Source organism: Buteo buteo, chromosome 9 (assembly GCF_964188355.1).
Source record: "Buteo buteo chromosome 9, bButBut1.hap1.1, whole genome shotgun sequence".
Taxonomy (NCBI): domain Eukaryota; kingdom Metazoa; phylum Chordata; class Aves; order Accipitriformes; family Accipitridae; genus Buteo; species Buteo buteo.
This window is the reverse complement of record NC_134179.1, coordinates 34,171,776-34,192,370: the sequence shown is the minus strand read 5'-3', so window position 1 is coordinate 34,192,370 and position 20,595 is coordinate 34,171,776. Positions and strand designations below refer to the sequence as shown.

General features: G+C 39.7%; 1 protein-coding gene across 5 annotated transcripts in view; it reads left to right on the top strand.

Moving 5' to 3' along the window:
• LOC142034537 (SAM and SH3 domain-containing protein 1-like) overlaps positions 1 to 20,595 on the top strand; it is a 570,133-nt gene that overhangs the window by 52,110 nt on the left and 497,428 nt on the right. The window contains exons 1-2 of one of the 5 annotated variants that reach the window (XM_075036021.1): positions 5,611 to 6,075; positions 7,420 to 7,499. The exons of 3 other annotated variants lie outside the window; for them this stretch is intronic. The gene's annotated coding sequence lies outside the window, so the exon portion shown is untranslated. Of the gene's footprint in view, positions 1 to 5,610; positions 6,172 to 7,419; positions 7,500 to 20,595 lie in introns of those variants that run through there. One more of the 5 variants, XM_075036020.1, reaches the window with a different exon arrangement.

Sequence of the window (20,595 nt, the reverse complement as noted above, 5' to 3'; positions counted from 1 at the left end):
CTGTGACACAAAGTTCCTTTGAACATATTTTGCTAAATTTCAGACTTGTTTCTTAGAATTCATGTATAGAATTTTGTTCTTTTTCTGTCAGTAAAAACAGTCATTTACTGTTTTCTATAAATGTGGTATAAAAGAAGCCTGGGATAATGTTTTTTTTTTTTCCTTCATTCCAGTGCATGACCCATCTCATTTTCTTTGATTCATTTTTCTTCTTTCCAGGTTATCCAGAGGACTTCTTCAAATAGTTCTAGTTGTTCTGAGAACTGTACAATAAAATTGAAGCAAATTGCTAAATCAAGTAGACAATTAGTTTTAATGGGCAAGTCCTCGGTATTGTGGTCTCTATTCTGCTACCTGTGTCTTTATTTTGTATGACACAATAATTGGATAAAACAGATAATTCTCTTAGGAAAACGTATTGGTAGAACAGTGGATGGATGCCTTTGTCACAGACTGTGGAGTTACTTACTTTTCCAGCGTGCCCCCTCTCCCCCCTTTCTTTGTAACCCTAAGAAATTGTGTCATTGTACAGACAAGCATTGCAGAGTTCAACAGGGGACAAAGTGCTCTAACTTGGTCTGGCCTATAATTTTATTATTAGCACATGCTTTTGGGAGGTGAGACACATGGGAGGGTGGAGAGTGCAGAGATAGCACCAGGTTCTTCGTCACTAGTTAAGGCTCTTCAATTACCTTTTTAACAGACCCAGGCAGGGAAGAAACTAGAAGATAGACCATGTATTACATATGAGTGGCAGGGAAGGGTATACTTTCTGTGTGTGAGATCTCAGATGCCACAGGTCATCTACTGCCCATTCTACTCTCTAATCTTGCAACTGTAGCTGTATATTGACCACTTTTTTCACCAAGATCACTTTCCTACCAAACCTCTATATTACTACTACCATTATTGGTTTTCAGTTTTTGCACAACTTGAACACTTCTGTATTGGGTTTGTGTGGCAAGGTTTTGGTAGCGGGGGGTTACAGGGGTGGCTTCTGTGAGAAGCTGCTGGAAGCTTCCCCTACGTCTGACAGAGCCAATACCAGCCAGCTCCAAGATGGACCCGCCGCTGGCCAAGGCTGAGCCCATCAGTGACAGTGGTAGCTCCTCTGGGAGAACAGATTTAAGAAGGGAAAAAAAAAGCAGTACAGCAGCAATTGCAGCAGGGAGAAAGGATTAAGAATATTTGAGAGAAACAGCCCTGCAGACACCCAGATCAGTGAAGAAGGAGGGGGAGTAGATGCTCCAGGTGCCGGAGCAGAGATCCCCCTGCAGCCCGTGGGGAAGACCCTGGTGAGGCAGGCTGTCCCCCTGCAGTCCATGAAGGTCCATGGTGGAGCAGATCTCCACCTGCAGCCCGGGGAGGACCCCACGCCGGAGCAGGTGGGTTCCCGAAGGAGGCTGTGACCCCGTGGGAAGCCCATGCTGGAGCAGGCTCCTGGCAGGACCTGTGGCCCCGTGGAGAGAGGAGCCCACACTGGAGCAGGTTTTCTGGTAGGGCTTGTGACCCTGCGGGGGACCCACGCTGGAGCAGTGTGTGCCGGAAGGACTGCAGCCTGTGGAAAGGACCCATGCCAGGGAAGTTTGTGAAGGACTGTCTCCTGTGTGAGGGACCCCACGCTGGAGCAGAGGAAGAGTGTGGGGAGTCCTGCCCCTGAAGATGAAGGTGCAGCAGAGACAACGTGTGATGAACTGACCCCAACCCCCATTCCCCATCGCCCTGCGCTGCTGCAGGGGAGGAGGTAGAGAATTCCAGAGTGAAACTGTGCCTAGGAAGAAGGGAGGGGTGGGGGGGAAGGTGTTTTTAAGATTCAGGTTTATTTTTTATTATCCTATTCTGATTAGTTGGGTAATAAATTAAACTAATTTTGTGAAGTTGAGTCTATTTTGCCGTTGATGATAACTTGTGAGTAATCTCTCCCTGTCCTTATCTTGACCCACGAGCCTTTTGTTTTATTTTCTCTCCCCTGTCTAGCTGAGGAGGGGAGTGATAGAGCAGCTTCGGTGGGCACCTGGTATCCAGCCAGGGTCAACCCACCACAACTTCCTTTTATTCCATCTTTAGGCAAGCAGCCTCTGAAGGTTTCTCTAAACATTCCTCCCACTCTCTACTCAGTTCTCACTCTGCAGATTGTGTTCTTGGTGAGATGTAACGTGTTTTGGAAGCACTGGGCTTATGGTACACAAGTGTGCAGATGCTTGGTAGGACTGAAGTTAATAGCAAGTATCAGCTGAACTTACTGGATCAATATTCTCTTAAACTTCTGATTTATCACACAACTGCAGAATTTTTAGGCATTTGTGAGAAGGAATTTTGGTTTTGATAGTAATATCTAAGCATTACATTGCAGGTAAAATAAACACCCTGAACAAAGCTTACAATGACAAGTATCCTATATATTTGTGTAAGCGATAGTTTCACTTGAGTTATAAATTAGGTTTCTTTCCTGTTGTCATGTAGTCTATTATAGTAATGTGACACACATTCATGAAGAGATTTCTTTGACTTCCTGGGCCAGAGTGAATTGGGCATAAAGTGATGCAGTAGGATTTAAAAACATCCTTGGTATCTTTTTGCTATTGAGATTCTACCAGGTACCTCTGTGAATTTTTGTTTAACTAAGTAGCTTTTAGAATTTGATGTGGAGTGGTTTCTTTCAGTCTCGGGCTTTGCCAATGCAACTAGTTTTCCAAAAATAAACAGCATGCAAAGACTTAAGCTAAAGAATTCAGGACTGCAGGAAGAGAATATTATGGCTGCAGAAACAAGCACTCAGAGAAGAAACCAGGTTGTGGCTATCTATGCAATTTTAGCTTCTTTACCCTTTCCCTTCTTCCATGTATATGTTATTTCATAGATAATTTTTTTTTCCAACTGATCATAAACTTTTTTCATCCCACGGGATGTGTGATGTGCAAAATGTTACTTTTTCTTCACTATATCCCTAGTACATTTTGGTATGCTAATTAAACTGTGTTTAATGCAAAATTATTCATTTCTCTGTGGGCTTTTAAGGTGGATGTCAGTGAAGCATCTTTGTGCTTCACAAAGTTTGGGTTTTGGGTTTTGTTTTGTTTTGTTTTTTTCACAATATCCCTTGATGTACTATCTCCATTATACATTTGGGTAACTTAGATACAAAGGAGGAAAACCAGTATCAGAATTTTTAGCGTATTTAACATCGTATAGACGTACTGTCAGATTCAACTATGATGACAGGAACATTCTGCAATAAGGTCTTTAGCTCGTTGTTAGACACCACTCTAAGCTGGCTGTCACACATTGTAGATGATTATGGTTCATATGAAATACCTCATATAATTACAATATTTCTTTTGTAAAAAGAGATATGCCCATCTTCTTGGTGAGACAAGACAATTAAATAAGGTTATTCACAAACATTGCAGCCCTGTCATGGTTTTGCATAGGCTTCTCTTTGCTTTTGTGTATCACTTGTATACCTTGATGATTTTTAAATTAAGTAATATTCATAGGCTGCCTCATGATTTATGTATTCTCACAGGCTTGGTGGTTATAATTGTTTTTTCTCAAATTCCCACACTGGTGCCATACTTCAGAATCAAGAAATAGGTGAATGATTTTTAATAGCAGTTGTCTCCAGTGGTATATATGCTGGAGACCAGAAATATCACCGCTTTTGTAGTTGCTCTGTATGTTCCCACAGCACACACATATGGTCTTGTAAGTCAGTAGTTAGCTAACGTGTTCTAGAAATGTGACGTTAATCATGCAGATGGGCATTTAGGAAGTCAGCGTTTTCTCAACTCTAGGTTGTTGATGATTTTCTTTAGGACTAATTAGTAGGGTTATTAATCCAAACAATTAAATTCTCTTCTAACACTACAGCTGTTTAATTAATGAATCTATTAATTAATCAGTAGGTTCTCCAGATGTCTACTGAGATACTGTCCCTTGAGCAGCAATATTAGTTGTTGGATTTTTGTAAACCAAGAACTAGAATCTTTCATTTGCTTAGTTGTGTATTAAACAGGAGTTGGATTTATTAAGGTACAAGAGTTGTATCTTTTCCTCTTTTTCTCTGAGTAAAAATCTATTTTTAATTATCATTGGTTATTTTTTCCATTCAGCCACCTGACATACTTGTGAATAGATAATGTGTGATTAAAATTTAAGGGGTTGTTATTCAAATGTCTCCTTTGCAGCGACCCAGAAAAAGCTCGTGCAAAAATGAATGCTACCATATAAACATGCAGATAGCTTAATTGCTTTCAATTTCAAAAACCTACTTGCCTTGTGCCAGTAAGTCATGATCTAACCACAATACTGCTGCTGAACTTGCATTCACGGGGGTGTGTTTGGTGTTTTCCTTAATGCTCAATGGGAACACGCATGCTGAGCCCAAGGTCGCTATTTTATTCAAAACTTTTGGGTAATAAGCCATTACTAAAGATCTGGTGAACCTGCCTGCTGCCCTCCCATATGCTTATCTCTTCCCCTTTCAAATTATACACATGCAAGGACGGGGAAGTTTTTATGCCTGCTTTCACCTAGAGGCTTAAGTGTTGTCCTTCTCAGTCTTTCATAGAAGGAGACCAACCTGTGTGAAAGCGGTGTGCGCTGTATCATTCCCAAAGGTGTGTTCTTATCTGCAGTGTGCTGCCTCACAGTGCAGCTTGAAAATGGGTGGCTGTTTGGGTCAAGTCTGCAAAGTCATCCTGTCTGGTTTCATTTGACTGGTACTGTTTATCGCACAAGAGTGGCAAGCACTTTGACCACACGCTCTGCATATCTTTATGTGCACAGGTTTGACAAAAAAAGTTTCTCTGCATACTGAAATATATAGGATATACGTGCATGTTGGTGCTGGTTTGCCTGGTTTGTAATTGCTTTTGAAAAAGTGAGGTTTCCAAAATTAAATATTATATCTTGTGATACAAAAGATGCTAAAATACCAACTAAAACAGTTCTCAGTTTATTCAGTAATGAATTCTTAGTCACCTAAAAGTATTGAAACCAGTGATCATGCTTCCCTCTCTGTTCTGTAGAAGCCAAGGTATAAATTACCTCGTCAGTTCTAATTATCATACAACAGGCTAGAATGTAACTGTGAAGCTGCCATGGCTGCATTTTTGCTAACACATTGTCTCCCTTGGAGACAAGGACCTATTTTATTTCTCCTCTCATTCCTTCCTCTTAAAATTCCTTCCCTTTTCATTTATCAGGTACAAAAGAAGGTAAGGAGAAGGAATGTAAGCCTCAGGCAAACTGTATTCATTTTAATTAAAATCCTAGAATGCAATCCACACCTCTTCTATTCCTGTGTTGGTGTGCACGAGACTCCAAAACTTGCCAGCCCACAGCTGCCAACATTGCTGTATTATTGGAACATATGTAGAGTTGGCTGCTTTTCCCAGTGCCATGCGTCTATGCCGAGAAAGGTGCTATACTGGGAAAGGATGATGTCAGAGGAGCTAAGGGCATATGTTCTCAACTGGAGTTTGTCCGTAGTGACGTTTTGCTGGAGGCTTGTGCTGTTTGGGAAGGTAGTTTTACTGAGGTGACAGGCTAGGTTTTGCCAGCTGGCATCAAACTTAGGCAAACTATTGGCAACAAGGAACAACTACTTTGAATAAAACTTGTAGGAGCTCAGACCTGAGTGAAACTGGCTTTACTTGGGAAACATCTTGTTTGGGTTCTTTCAGCTTTTGTCCATCTAATTTATTGTTAACGTGGATATTTTAGGGAGCCTTGAGACTACATTGTCTCAGTTTGCAGCTGAGGGGAACTGAAGACCAAGCAGGGGTATAATTCTGTTTCTAGTGATAGGCTGAGCTAGAGATAACTGTTAAGTGTTTATTGTCTGGACTATGTTGTGCAGAAACCTATAGTTGCACTATATCAATAGCTGTCTGTGTGTGGCTAACCAAGCAAAGAGGACTAACTGGAAAATAGGAAGAATGCTGAACAACCAAGGAAATAAATTCTGAATCTATTAAAGGTAGAAAATAGAAAACCTAGCTCTATAAAACTTTTCTGAATTAGGAAGAGCCTCAGTCTGCTTCAAGGGCAAAAGCTTTATTTAGATCATCGGTAAGAATCTTCAGTATTCCTGTTCCTCTGAATTCTTTTGCTGGGATTTGAAAGATGAATCTGACCTATCATTAATTGAAAACCTTTCAGTGGCAGGTAGTATTTGTTTTTTTTTCTTGTAATTTATATAATATCTTTTTATTCCTGTAAATGTGAAAATCATTCCTTGATTATTTTTTTAAATAAGTGTTTAAAAAACCCCAAACAACCCCTCTCCCACCAAAAACCCTGACAACAAAACTGTAACTATGTAAGCTTTTAATAGAAAAGAGTAACCACCCCTAAAACAAATGATAGTGTTGTTGGAAAGGTTTGTATAGTGGCATCTTAAATATTTTCTCTGACTAAATAATCTTTGGAATCTGGCTAATCAGAAACCAGAAAACAGTTTCTGTCTTTCACACACACCCACTCCCCTCCCTGCTCTCCCCCCGCCCAGCTCAATTCACTACCTAGTTTTAGAATTTTATAGTCACTTGCTATTGTATTAGTACTTGTATTTTCTGTCGATTTAAGGCAACAGTGCTAAGAATTGTTTGAGTAGTAAAGTGAAATGAGCAAAACTCACTGTTTGCCTACTTTTATCTTGAATTTCCACTATGTCATAAAGGTTTTTTCACTCTGTGGTTCACTAGTTATTGGTGGTCTGGGAAGTATATGGCAAGTATTTGATCCTTAGAGAGCTAGCTAATCATATGGTTTTAACTGTCCTGTTCATTTTCAGTTTTAGAATTGCATTAAAAGGAAGACAAAACCACATTGCTAATATTGCTCTCTTATGTAAGCAATTTATATAGTCATTGAAAAGATATTATATGACTTGTGAATGGAAAAGGAAAGTTGTCCATGCCTATGAAAGGAAGGATATATGTTTAAGAATTATGTTAAGACATAGTGTACAATATAAAAGCATTTGAGAAATCCTGCGATCCAACCTCAGCCTCAATGTTTTCATAGATTCGAATTCAAGGATAACCAATGAGGTCCAAAACCTGGGTCTAGAAGTTTTCAGAGGCAGAATTAAGATGTGCTCAAGTTCTGCTGATCTACAAGACAGTTTGGAGCACATCATTTTATTTTGTGCCTTTGAAATTGTTTCCTGGCAGTGAAATCAAAAGGTCCATTTTTCAGTCTTGGCTCTATTAATATCTTGATTTCCTCTTTTTGTGTCCTAACCAAAGCTATATTATAATATTTACTCCAGCCTTTCTAGCCTACTTACAAAAAAACACCACAAAGCTATTGCTGCTGTATCATTCTGCATCCTACACTAGCACTAATAAAGATTACTTCAATAAGACAGAAACTTTTCCCCATCTTTTTTATATCTGTTCTCTATTATAGATTTCCACCTTAAGTGCTGAAGAAACATGGTTTTGTGATCTCCACAACTTAATGAGAAACTTCCTCCTAGGATGGACCAAGTAGGTAATTTGTTGCAATGAGCTCCACTTTTGGCTAGGGTTGAGCACTCCCTGAAGAGCATAGGTCAAAAGCATACCTCCAAGGTGAGATTATTTCAAGAAATGGTAGTCTTTACCTCCCTGCCAAACTCTTCTGTGTGCTTCAGTTTCTCACCACCTTGCTCTGTTTCATTCCTTTGACACTAGCTATTTGTAGTGTTTAGAGATGCTTTTACTTCGTCAGGATGATCTCGAGTACAGTAGATTCTTGCTATGCGAATAACAAGATCCTTTTGAAAGCTGGGAGACAGTGATGTGCCAGCCAACTTTCCAAGCAGGTATAAATAATTCCAAAGTAGATTTCACAGAAATGGATTTGTACCTTTGGTCCCATTTCTTCAAAGAGCGTAGCCTCCATGCTGTCCTACTATGTTTGACAAAGAGGTTTTTAAAGGCAACTTAGTTTGAACCTTCTGGGTTTTGATGTATGTGGTAAGGAGCCTTGAAATATGAATAGCCTTTTGTTTTTCCAGCTTACCTAAACACAGCTCCTGGAATGTCAAGACAGTTTTGAATGAAAGCGGAAGGCCCCCTTAGTCTCCTGTTTAGGCAGACTTTCTCAGTATATGGTGCATGATACTTCAGCACTTTAAATAAACATGCTGTGTCAGGCATACTTGATCAAAGGTAGCCTTCCATTTCTGATTAAGGCAGGTGTGCTTAGAGCCTGCCTTTTCAGAAGTGCTGAGCATTTACAAAGCTCTGAGTCACCTGGATTTGCAAAGACTCAGCATCTTTGGAAGTCACACCACTAGCAATGACAAAATTGGAGTATCCAATTAGGTGATCTCATTATAAGTCCAGTTAAATTATAGATGTTAGTATACTTACAGCTGCAGGTAATCATGTGAATGCTGACCTCCATTGAAATCAATAAATGTTAAATTACTTCGTGCTTTTGAAAATCCCATTAGGCACTGAGACAGCTGAATAACTTTAGAAATCTGATGTATGGGAACATTATTTTCTGTGTATGGCACCTATTATGCTAGGAGACTGCAAGAAAGCTGAGCTTTTTAGAGGGAGTAAAAGGAATTAATTGCCCAGTCAATGGGGCATTCAGTGGCTAACTGTCGTAAGCTGCTTTAAAGCCCCAGATTGACGCCTCTGCTTCCAGAGGTTTATGGCCCATATGTGGGACACGAACAACTTGGCATACGGCAACACTGAAGCCCAGCAGAATGTTTATAATATTCAACACACTGTTGCCATTGGCAGAGAAGTATAAGTATTGACCAACTGCCATACTTTCTAACTACTCTTAGCCAAATTCTCTTCTGAGATATGTTCATGCAATGCCACTAAGTTCAGTGGACAGAACCTAATAAACATCAAAAGGGGCGATATCTGGAAAAGCAGCAATTCTTTAGAGTTGATTATTTTTTTTAGTATCAACATATTTAACTGGATTTTCTTTTTCTCCTGATCTTTGTGAAATATAAGAAAATAATATTTTCTGTTTTGAAAAGCTTGTGTGTAAGAAAGGGCTATAATCTCCTGGGGAGGGAAGGGAGAGTTATGGATGATAATCAGAAAGCCTGAGTGGTAGAATTCCAGTTACAGTGTTAGTGAGAAGAGTAGATGCGTAACCAGTATGAGTCAGATGAGATGATGCGAAGATAGGCAATTTTACTTGTCTGACAGATGTTCAAAATCTTATTTCAAAGGCGTGTCTAGAAACCTTTCAGTGAATATGAACGTATTAACGATGTTATTCTTAAGGTTTCAAAAAATAAAATACATTAAAGCTACCACTTGGCCATTGGCTCCCCCATGAACTTTTCCAAATGCCAGCCACAGATAATAGCAAGAAAGCTTGTTTTATCAGATATTATCAGAAAAGTCAAATTAAGTCTTAGCTGCACTCTATTGAAACAAGTGGCATATAGAAAAGGATTGAAAACACTATGTGAAATTTCCTTCAGTTGTGTTTGTTTTTGTGCTTTACCTTGACTAGTCTAGACAGCTTTTTGTAAAATTTTCATCATAAAAGTCTCTTAACATTATAAGATCTTAAAAATGTATTTTCAATGTGGTCAGTTAATCCATTTAGAAAAACAGTAAAAAGCATGTCTTCATAAAATGCACTTGGTTAAACTTTTGAATACAGAAACTGCTAAAATTAAGGATTGAGTAACAAATTTTTATGGTCTGAATATATTTATGGTCTCATTTTGTGATAACAGCAGTAATCAAGCTACAAATTTTTACCTAAAAAGCATCTGGTGAAATGCATCTAAATTACTAATTATTCCTGCTATGCTATTCCCTTTTCTTGGGGCAGGGGGGAAGTGAGGAGGGGGTAGGTTTGGGGGCTTTATGGGAGTTTTTTTTGATGGGGAAGAACATGGTTTTATTGGGACAAATCTTGAGGATGGACATTTAGCAGAGCTTTCAGCCTTCACATTTTTAGTTTCCTTTCTGAAGATAAGGGTCTGGGTCAAAAAATATTCTATGGGCTTAGTGACAGTAACATTTAATAGGGCTGCAAACTGACCCCTGTGAATGGATTGTTCCGCACGACTCCTCCCTGTTGCGTGGTGTTATAATTTAGTATGTAATAATCCTCAGTAAATTCCTGTAGGTTCCCCCCCCCCCCAATTTGGCATGTGTTTGGAGGTAAGGTAATTTGCCATTGTTTGACCTGAGACAATTTTGTACCTCACCAGAATAACCTATGGGAGCCAAGACATAATATTTTTGATGGGACTGAGCACCACATTTGTACACACATGTGTTTTAAATTTTCCATTGTAGCTAAATTTTTATTTTTAGTGTTTTTAAAAGTTTTGGATGAAATGGTTGCATAGTTTCTGGAATTGAGATGAGGAGAAAAAAATTTTCACACTTAAGATAATTCCCACAGCTTTTATTATTATTAACTTTATCTACTGACTTCCATAACTGACTTGAGAGCATAGCCTTGAAATTTAGGAGCAGGTGGCCTTTTTGTCAGGGCTATGTCTTTCGTTATTCATTTGCCAAATTATAAACTTTTAAAGTCTGCTTGCATGGGCTGAATAGAGACAAAAGGGAGGTATTGAAAAAGGCTAATCTTCTCTGTAGTTAATAGCAGACAAGTTCTTCCAGGGCTGATTCAAAGGATCAAAGTTAGGTTCCTGCTGAGTTGCTCTCTTCCTTCATTACTTCTGGAGGAAGTCAAGGGAGAGAAAACTCAGTTGACTGAAGTTAGCCTTGGTGAATACTGCTTTTAAGGTTTCTTGAATTCTCTGAAGTTGTGTGTGAGCATTTTGCTGCACCTTTTAGTTCTGCTAGCGCTGACCAGTCTGTGCACATATCAACACCCCTGAGATACTTAACATACTTTAGCCTGGAGCTACATCATTAAAGTTAGATTCATTTTACTGCAGTTGCTGCTCCTGGCTGAAGAACTAGCACTGAAACTGAAATCATAGTCGCTATCTTGCTGTGCTCTTGGTGAACCCCATGCTGGCCCTGAGGCAACGCTGTGGAAGAAGCTGTCAGATGGAAGCGTGCAAAGCAAGAGGGAAGGAGCAGGGCTGAAGTGTTTCAGTGGCAGTGGAACAACAGCAGTGGGAGGAAGAAGAAATAATAATCCTGATAGTTCATATATTTTTTTGTGACACAGGGGAAGGCAGGGAAAGGAGGAAAACCAAAACAAACCCCCGGCAAACCTAAACCAACCAACCAACAACAAAAAACCAACCCAAACAAAACCCCCTTGGTTCTTCAACATGGCACTAAACCCCTTGCTTTTATATGTTTTCTTTTACTTTTTTCCTATATTGTTGCCCACTGCTTTTTAATTTCATATTTCCATAATAAACCCATTTAGACTCAAATGTATGAGAGAATGATGCTTTTGTGTGTTGAATGTTCTTTGACGTAATTTATCTAGAACTTGACAGGGATGTCATCCTTGATGATTAAAAAGGCATTAATGAGATGAGTACTTGTCAAGACTGGATTATGGCCACCTCTCTGTTAGTTAAATGGCAGTGGAATGACTACTGGAAACAAATGTGAAGCGCGCATTTTTGCAATGAATTATTGATTGTTCTTCATAGAGGAAATAAGAAATTAGAATGATTGGACAATAAAATATAAACACTCCTTGATATTTTAATGAGGCATATTATGACATAGTTGAGGTAAGATAAAAAGCTGCATGATATGAAGTAATTTCTCTTTAAAGAAGCCTAATTCTATTTAGATAGGAAAAAAGGAATGCGTGGGGTTTTCTTTTTTTGATTAAGCCATAATGCACTATGGTTTATGCGATATGCAAATAGTTAGATTTCTTCAACATGTACATGGGAATTCTTAATTACCATTAGATAAACTGATAATAATTCAGCTAGATACTAAGCATATGGTTGACATTACATCTATAACAATTCTCAGAGCTTAAAAATTTAAGCATACACTAATGCTGATTTAATTTCTTAGCTATTTAGTTATCTATTTTTATTTGACAAACTGAAATAGGTTGTATCTTGGGGAACCAGACCAAAATCTGATGTGTAAAGACTTGCTATCTTTACAAAATGCTTTACAGACACTGCTTTGCTGTGAAAGTCTCTTCACAGATTTTTATCTTGTAATGTCAAAACAATTAATGGGAAAACAAGCAGTTCAGGGTGCTTCATCTTACTTGTCTTCAGTTTGTTAACGAGCTCATCTCTCTATATCTGGAAGTTTTTAATATTTATGTGTGAGGAAAGACGTACTGCAGTGCTGCTGCTGCTTTATGGGGCAGTAAGGTTTCAAGAAAACTGTAACCATGAATGAATATTCCTTCACTCCCCCATCTAATCTCAGAACTATGCAATGTGAGATACAGTAAACATTTCCTGCTCACCATAAATTTGTGTGTCTTCCAGCAAGAGATAAGGAAAACAACATTTTAGGGTTTGGCATTTGCAGAATTTTGCCTAAATATGTGGAGATATTTTTAGGGTATATTGGTCTCTAGTATTGGCAAAAAAAACCCTATTTCTTTTCAACCCCCCCCCCTTTTTTTTTTTTTTTTTTTTTGCTATTCTTCCTATCATGTAATTGAAGAAAAATGCAGGAAAAAAGTTTTAATCACTTTTCATTCCACAATACCAATTTCACTATTTTTGCTTGTGTACATCAAATAAGCAGTCTTTATCCACTTTCATGTTCATTACTGTACCAGTGTACTTTCCTATTTGAACCCTCATAAATAATGGTAGCTTTAATTCCAAGGCATGATGAATGAGTGTGTCTGGGCTTTTAACACTCTATGAGAATTTTAAAAAGTCTTTATTTTCACATCTCATTTTCAAACATTATTTTTAGTAAACTGCAACAAAGTAGTAGTTAGGAAGATCCAGCACTGACATTAAATGTCTGGTCTTGTGGAAAACCAAGCAGTCCTCTGTTCTGAGTTAGCTATGTACTTTTGTTGGCACTTTGGTTTTGGGTTGCAGCACAGGGATTACAGGATTACATTGTCTGCTAGGTTAGTAAATGATTCCTGCCTGGCTGTAAGGCAAGTATGTAGCAAGGCTTACCTAAACTTATAGCTCTTCTTTTTAACCTTTTTGTTTCTTAATGGCAATAACTTGGAAAACTGCTCCCTGTCTCCTCAACTCTTTCTAGCTGTATATGTTTTTTCACGATGACAGGTAATTTCTCATATAAATATCTAAGCATAGATGTCTTGTGACACATTTATGGATGTAAGCATGCCAAAATACCCTAATTAGTTTACTAGGAAGTGTGATCATCATGTGTACAAACATTATCAAGCACATGATCACTTGTTGTGACTTTAACTTCCCCCATTTGGCAATAACATGAGATAAACTGCCTCCTCTTAAGCATTGCGAAGGGAACTAACTGTTTCCTGCATGCTGGCCAAGCAGCAATGCTGGCAGAGGGATACGCTTTGCTTCTCCCACACTAGGATTACACTGGGAAGAATTTCCAAGCCATCACATGGAAGGGAAGAGGAGTGGGTGCGTGTGTGTATGTGTGGTGGTGGGGTGGGGTGAGTATTTCACCAAGAGAAGAGTTTGGTCTGCTGGGTTTTTCAGCTAAATTAGCACTCGAGCTAATAAGAAGCAACTTAAATACCTGCTCAAGCTGTAAAGTAACTGTTGGCAGAACAGGCAAGCACAGACGTTTTTCTGCGTGGCTGGGTTGTGCCAGGATGTGAACAGCTACTTTTTAGATATAACATGCAGAGTAAAACCCATTCAGGTTTGCAATGTACATTAGCTTTTTCATTGAAAATGGTAACTTTCAGAGTGTTGGGCTTTTTTTCAAATTGTTTCTGTTAATGTAAGTTAGAGAGTGAGAAATACCCCTATTTCCAGTTTTATGATGCTTGGGTGTTTTACCTTTATGTGAAGGGTTTTTAAAATATTGAGAGTATTTTGTGATTAAAATTCTCCTCTTGCTGAAATCAGTAGGAAAAACCTCATGAACTTGACTGGGAAGAGTATCGGGCTGCTAATGGGTAGGAAAAAAATGAACCATGCTCTGACACCAAGCTGGTTCCACTTGTACCCAAGCCCACGGCATTTTCTCACATGACGACTGCTGGGAGGTTGTATGTGTCAGCCCCACGCTGGTAAGCCCTGGGCTGACTGGAACTGCTCCAAACAGACCTAAATATCACCAGATACAGAGGAGTCTGTTGCATGTTCACATCATTCCTGCCCATAAGAAGCAACTCATGGGTAGGTGTAGGCAGGCGTAAAAATGCTGGTTATCTTTAGGTTAGGTCACAATGACAGTTTTACCAGGTCTGCCACAAAATCACAATTCAAGAGGATGGTATGTCATAGCCAAACCTGTTACACCTCGGTGTGATTTAGTCCTTGGTGAGAATTTAGCTAGTGTAGCAAGCTGTAATGTTTTATGTCAGCGTTTTGCAGCTGAATCAACACAAAACATTAGACTCACAAGAAGTGTTCTTAATATAAGTCCAAGCATACAGTGAAAATTAAGTTTCCTATAGAAACTCTCTCAAAATATTAACTGTGATGATTCCACTATTATTAGTTGTTAGCTCCTATTTAGTTGAATATTGTGGGCATATAAGTAAGTATGGAGTGGAGAGAGCTGTGAGAGAAAATAGGTTCTCTCCCCATCTGGTAGGTTTAAAAGAAAAATGACGCTAAATTAGAGGTTTATATTATCCTTTATTGATGGTATTTTTATGCTTCCATAACATCTTAAATTTGAAAATATCAGTGCCTCAGGAAGCTAACTCACTTCTCTGTAGGTGCTAAAATTTCCATAAATGTGTGGCATGAAATCTGATAGATGTGTTTTTACTGAATTGAGATGTAACTGAGGCTCTATTAACTTGTTATAATCCCTCTGCTAAATTGGGTTCTGCATGTTTTCTCACTGTTAAGTTTCACTATGCAGTGTATGTATTGCAAATATGTAACTCCACAATTGACTGGGAATAGTTGTGAAGAGGTTGTTATGGTCTCTCTTGCGTAAGTAATACATCTTTAGAAAACAAAATTAGGTCATTGGCACAGGCATTTAACAGTGATTTGACTCAAACAGAAGAACTGGAACTGTTTCTTTGCCCCCTGAGGAAAAGAGCAGTTTTGTGTCTATTAAAGTCCTTCAGACTTTTCATCTTAGGCTTATGCTACATGTTATGATTACTGTCCTTCCTTTGGAGGACAATTAGACCTTTTGGGTCAGTCAGTGTTTTACTTTTTATCCTGGTAAGTGAAGCACCAAGAATCTCTGTGGTATTGCCGTGGCTGTGCATTAAGTCAGTAATACACAAGATAAGAAGTCCAGAAGTCCAGAGTGCCATACGTTACTATTGAACTACTACTTCTTCCAATGCATCTAATTAAATAACATCTGAAGGTTAACTATACATCCAAAACTGGTAAGCAGTTTTAACAGTTCGTATGAGAACAACTGACAGAAGCCTTACATTTTTAAAGGATCTCAGTGGCATGAGATTAGTTAAGAAAATCGGACGTGTTGCTGATGCAGGACATTGGCTGGCTGGAGTGGCACTTGTCCACATGAGTTCCTCGGTGAAGGCTTGAGCTGCTCAGTCTGCGTGTGTGATTGTGCCTCCGCTCTGAGGGAAGTACTGCATCAGCATAGCTGTGCAAAGCCATGTGCATAGTTCTCAATGTCCTTCCTCCTCCCCACACCCTGCTCTGGCTTGAGTATGAAATGGCTGTACAGAATATTACATTTAAATCTCCCTTCTGTTTTCTACATGAGACCCTGTTAAGGCTGGTTCTTACCTGGGAACAGTTTTATACCACTTTCACATTTTAAAGACTTCACGTGGTCTCAGGTTACATCCCCCACCAGTGGGATGTGCCTCACTGGTCAGCTGGAAATATATTGTCCGTGAGCTGCAATGCAAAACATGAACAGATAAACTTTGCTAGACCTGTACTGGTTTTCTGTATGGTCAGTTTGTTATTTCTGTCCCTAAATCTTGGTGCGGGAATTTTGTAGCCATGACAATTTCCCAAGAGCTGTGGCTTTGGAAAGGTTAGGAGAGGTTATTCTGCACTGCTCCACAGCGTGAAAAAATGTACAGGATAATTTGTTTGCAAGTGTTAAAATCTCTTCAGTTATTCTGATCAAAACAGAATAGCTTCATCAAATCCAGCATATATATTCTGGACTGGTATTCAGCAAATACAGCAGAATTGTCACTTTACTGCTTGAATATTTTATTCCATGCTTAATACAATGTCCCTGACAGAGGGACCATTTCTTTATATTAAAAAAAAACACCCTGGAATGTGGTAGTTGGTTGCATAAGAATCTCAGCACACTTTAAAAATAAATATATGAAGTAATGCTATATGTAGCAACTGTCATAAGGTTTAATCATAGTTTAATACAACCAAGTTCAGCCTGAGTCCAAGAGATAGTTATCCTATTAAAATCCAGTGTGATTACAGAGCTGTTTTCAGGAAAGAGGGGGGGGGGGGGGGGAAAGGGCTTGTCAGCTTTTGGCAGCGCTGAGGTGTTGGACTTTGATCAGAAACTTTGATTCCTGTGGCTTCTATTACACAGGAAAGGAACTAGTCTTGGCACATCTTCTAACAGGTTGTGAAAGATCTGTTGCTTATGCCCATTGGAAGAACTTTCTTGACTATCAGACATCTTGGTTTCATTAAATAGTTCAGAGAAGTCATGAATTAGAACTGGAGCATTCACAAAAATGGTTTTAATAATGAGTTTCCAGGAACCACATTTATGAAGCATGGGAGAATAGCACTTCTCTGCCTGACAGATATCTGGAAGGAAAAGTTTATTGAAGTTTATGAGATGCTCTACTTAACCAGAGATTAAAACATGGTAAGGAACAGAAGGTGAAAAATAATTTGTAAATACTGGTATGAAAACTAGAAGCTACCATATATGACTTATTTTAATAAGCATATTAGACAATAAAAAATGGTTGAGATTTTATATATTTTCTTAGGTTTTACATTTTCTATTTATAGTTTGTATGATTTCAGTCCCCTCTTAAAGTTAATGTAGTGCTGTAAGTGGTCAGGGTTTTTTTTCTGTGTTTATCCCTCAAAAGCCACTGGAGGGCTTGAAATAGGAACATGTACAATCCTAAACAGTGTCAATAAAAGGAAAGTGAAAAGATACTGACTGAATCCACCTTACTTCTATTTCTTTAATAAAGCTGAACACTGCAAGCACTATGCAGAGGTCCACGGATGAGGAATGGAGTTATATGGAAATTCAGGCGCCCATTTTGGCAAGCCTCTAGGCAGGCATGGATTTTCTAAAGTGGACAAGCGTTGCTGCTTCCCCAGCGCTGCCCCAAATTCCCCTATCTTGCCCATGTGAGATGGGAAAGGCTGTGTAGGATCTCCATTTACTGACCAGTCAGCCCACTTCCATGTCTGCAGATACAGCTGGCCACCTACTGCAGTTTTCAGAGCTGTGGAGCTCCTGCTGGCTGATCTCAGTCATATTGCAGCTGTCAGCCACCTCAGGTCTCAATACTTCTGAAAATTCAGCTTTAGCTCCCCTCCCAAATGTTTCTCATTATAGCAGAGTGTGAATTTAGAGTGTAATAGCTGTGTGTGATCAGCTCCACACCCAGACCCTAGCAATAGGGATGCCTATGCATGGAGTTAATCAGAAACACTTTCATGTACAGATAGCCAAACTAGTTCATCCAAGGTAATGGGGACTGGGAAACACAGATTTCAGGTACTGTAAGTTCGTGCTTGTAACCTGAAGCTTTAGTTTATCTTTTTCTTTAAATGTAGCTATTGCACTGGTTGATGAACAGTGTGGACTGAGCACATGTCTGCAAGTATGTCCCACAGACCCGATATGCCCTAAGGTTATCCCAGCCAGATGTGGAAAACTAGCCTTTCTTGCTGGGAGACAGGGACTGCAGGAGGGGCACTGGAGGATTCTCACTGTTATTTCATTTGTCTCTGTAAAATGGGCAAGTGCTAACTTGGTTTAAACTAGATCCTGGGCTCTAAGCCACAGTCATCTGTGCTAGCTAGTCAGGATTCAAGATATCCAGACTCAAGTTAACCTTTTGTCTTTGTGGAGGTGAGGAGGTTTCAGCCAAGATTCAATAAAAACATTGAACTATTGCTAATACAAAAAGGACAGGGCTTATTTTATTTTTCATTAACTTTCTGGACTGAAATGGTTTGTTCTTGTATCTGTAGTTGGAGATAATGCACAAACAAATTTCAGTCTTTAAAAGAAGCTTGGGGTAATTATAAGTTTCCATACAAATTAATAATATTAAAAAAAATAAAAACCTCAGGACCTGACAGGAGTCAGTGTTTTTGTTTTTCTTCTTACTATTCCAAGGCAGAATTCTTCAGTTCAGCTCTGGGCTTGATTTTCACTTTGGATGATACAGCTCTTGTTTTAACTGAATAGCTAGAGCTGTCATGATGTTGTAATAGTTATTTAAGCCAAAGATGTTGTATGCAATTTTTTTAAATGTTCCCTGGTTTGGGGGGGAGGGGGGGAAATAAGGGAGAGTAAATTAAAAACATAAGGGGTTTTTTTTTCCAAAATATATCCTTTCAATGTTCTGTATACCACAATTTCATGTTTAAACTTTTAACCAAAATCCAGCACACTTAATGAGGTACAGCATGCAGATCAGTGGTTTCCAATTTTCTGCTGTTTGTGAATCCAGTTCCAGCATCATAGCTTTTTTTCCAGTTGCTCCTTAGGTCTGTGAACCCTGATTTATTTGAGAACCACTGAGTTTGCAGAACCATGGCTATGGGAAACCTCAGTAATGAGGAAGGAGCCCTTTGTTTGCGGGAATACCAGTTCCCAGTGCTGCCTTGGCTGGTGTCCTGGCTCTGACAGTGCATTTGACAGCATCAGATAACTGAAGTTGTAAAAATGGCACAGTAGGCAGATAATTTCTTCTTCACAACTGTTTTCACCCTGATTACAGATATTTAAAGACAGGTTTAAAACCATAAAACATGAGACTTTGATAGCCTTTCAAAATGTTATGTTAGTTTCAGAAAATCTGAGTATCCTTGGCAGCTGTGCAAGTTATGTATGGCTGTCAAAACTTTAGATATATACTTGCTCTTATTTTGAATTTTTCTTTCTGTAAAACACTACTGACCACTTTATTTCTGAATTTCTCTGCCTTCAGTTTCATTGCATGACTCCTTGTTCTTGTATTGTGAGACTCTGATTCTAACGTCTCTATACAATTGCTATGTTACTTTTCTATCCTAGCTGTTCTTATTCTTTTGCTTGAGCAAAGCAAAAAGACTTAAAACTGCAGTCTCTCCAGTTTCATGCTACCAGGTTTTCTCATTTCTCTACATCAGAATGGTACAGGTCAGGTTGGTGGATGGACCGTGGCAGATCATTGTACATTTCCCTGTGTGTACAGCCTCTCCCTTTTTCCCTTCATATTAGTCCCAGCTGCATATGCCTCTTATTTGCCTCTGCATTGTCCCCACTAGTTCCCTTATGTCCTCTGTATTTTAAAATATCTCAAACCTTTGGCCTTCTCTGGGCAAGAGGTGGAGCAGCTGGGTGGATGAGCACTCTGGCTGGACACGTAATGGAGGTGGCTGGGAATTGCTGGGCCAGCTGGCTTCTGTATCTTGCCTGTCAGCTACTTGTGGCAATTTACTCTTTCACGGTGTACTCATTTTCATAGCACAGATGTGATAGAGGGGTGATGAATTTAAGCTGCTCTCCGGTGAGCCTGGATTGCATAAATAAGTACATTGGTATGTTGTTGATAAGTTTACTGTTTGAATATGCAGCTTCAGTTTAGCAGGAAGCTGTTGGAGGAAAAGTTAGTAGTGAAAATGAGTATCGGAAGGTAAACTGCTTCTGGACAAATGTAGGAGAACCGTTAGTGGCAAGCGACAGGATGGGGAGAGGTGGTGATGTGGTGGCAAGCTGAGGGAAGGGACCTGCTTGGGAGAGAATACGACCCTTTTTGGTGAGGGAAAGCAGAGAATCAAGCTAGAACGCTGGCTGGACTTATCTGAGCCCTTTCCTAGATTACCTGCAGACAATGGTCAGTCTTTGTGTTATCAACAGTTTCACATAGAAAGGCCTTTTTTTCTAGAGGCAATGCAAACACTACTTGTGTTTGAAGATGGCTTTGCAGCTGGTGGCTTGTCACAGGCGGCTGGAGGCCCAGCCTGACAGACCCAGCCGTGGCGGGGCCTGTCGGAGGCACACAGCGGGCAGGCCAGGGAGCGGCAGGGGCTGTGAGGTGGGGGCCTTGCCAGGCTCTGCCGCAAGGCCTGCAAAGGCCGCGGGTCTCCAGGTGGAACTGGATCATCCCTCCAAGCGAAACTGAACTTTTCCTCTCTGAAGGTGAGGGGATGTGCTGGAGAGGCAGAGAGAGACAAGGGAGCTGGGGCAGGCTGGCTGCCCAGGAAGGCAGGGCTGGCTCTTTCTCCCCCAGGCAGGACTCGCTGCTGTGCCTTACACCCTTCCTCGGCATCACCGGCTCGTCAGAGATCTGTCACAGGAAAGCAGGTAGCAGGGACAGCTCACAACTTAGAGGATCCTGCGCCGCGAAGTCTGAACA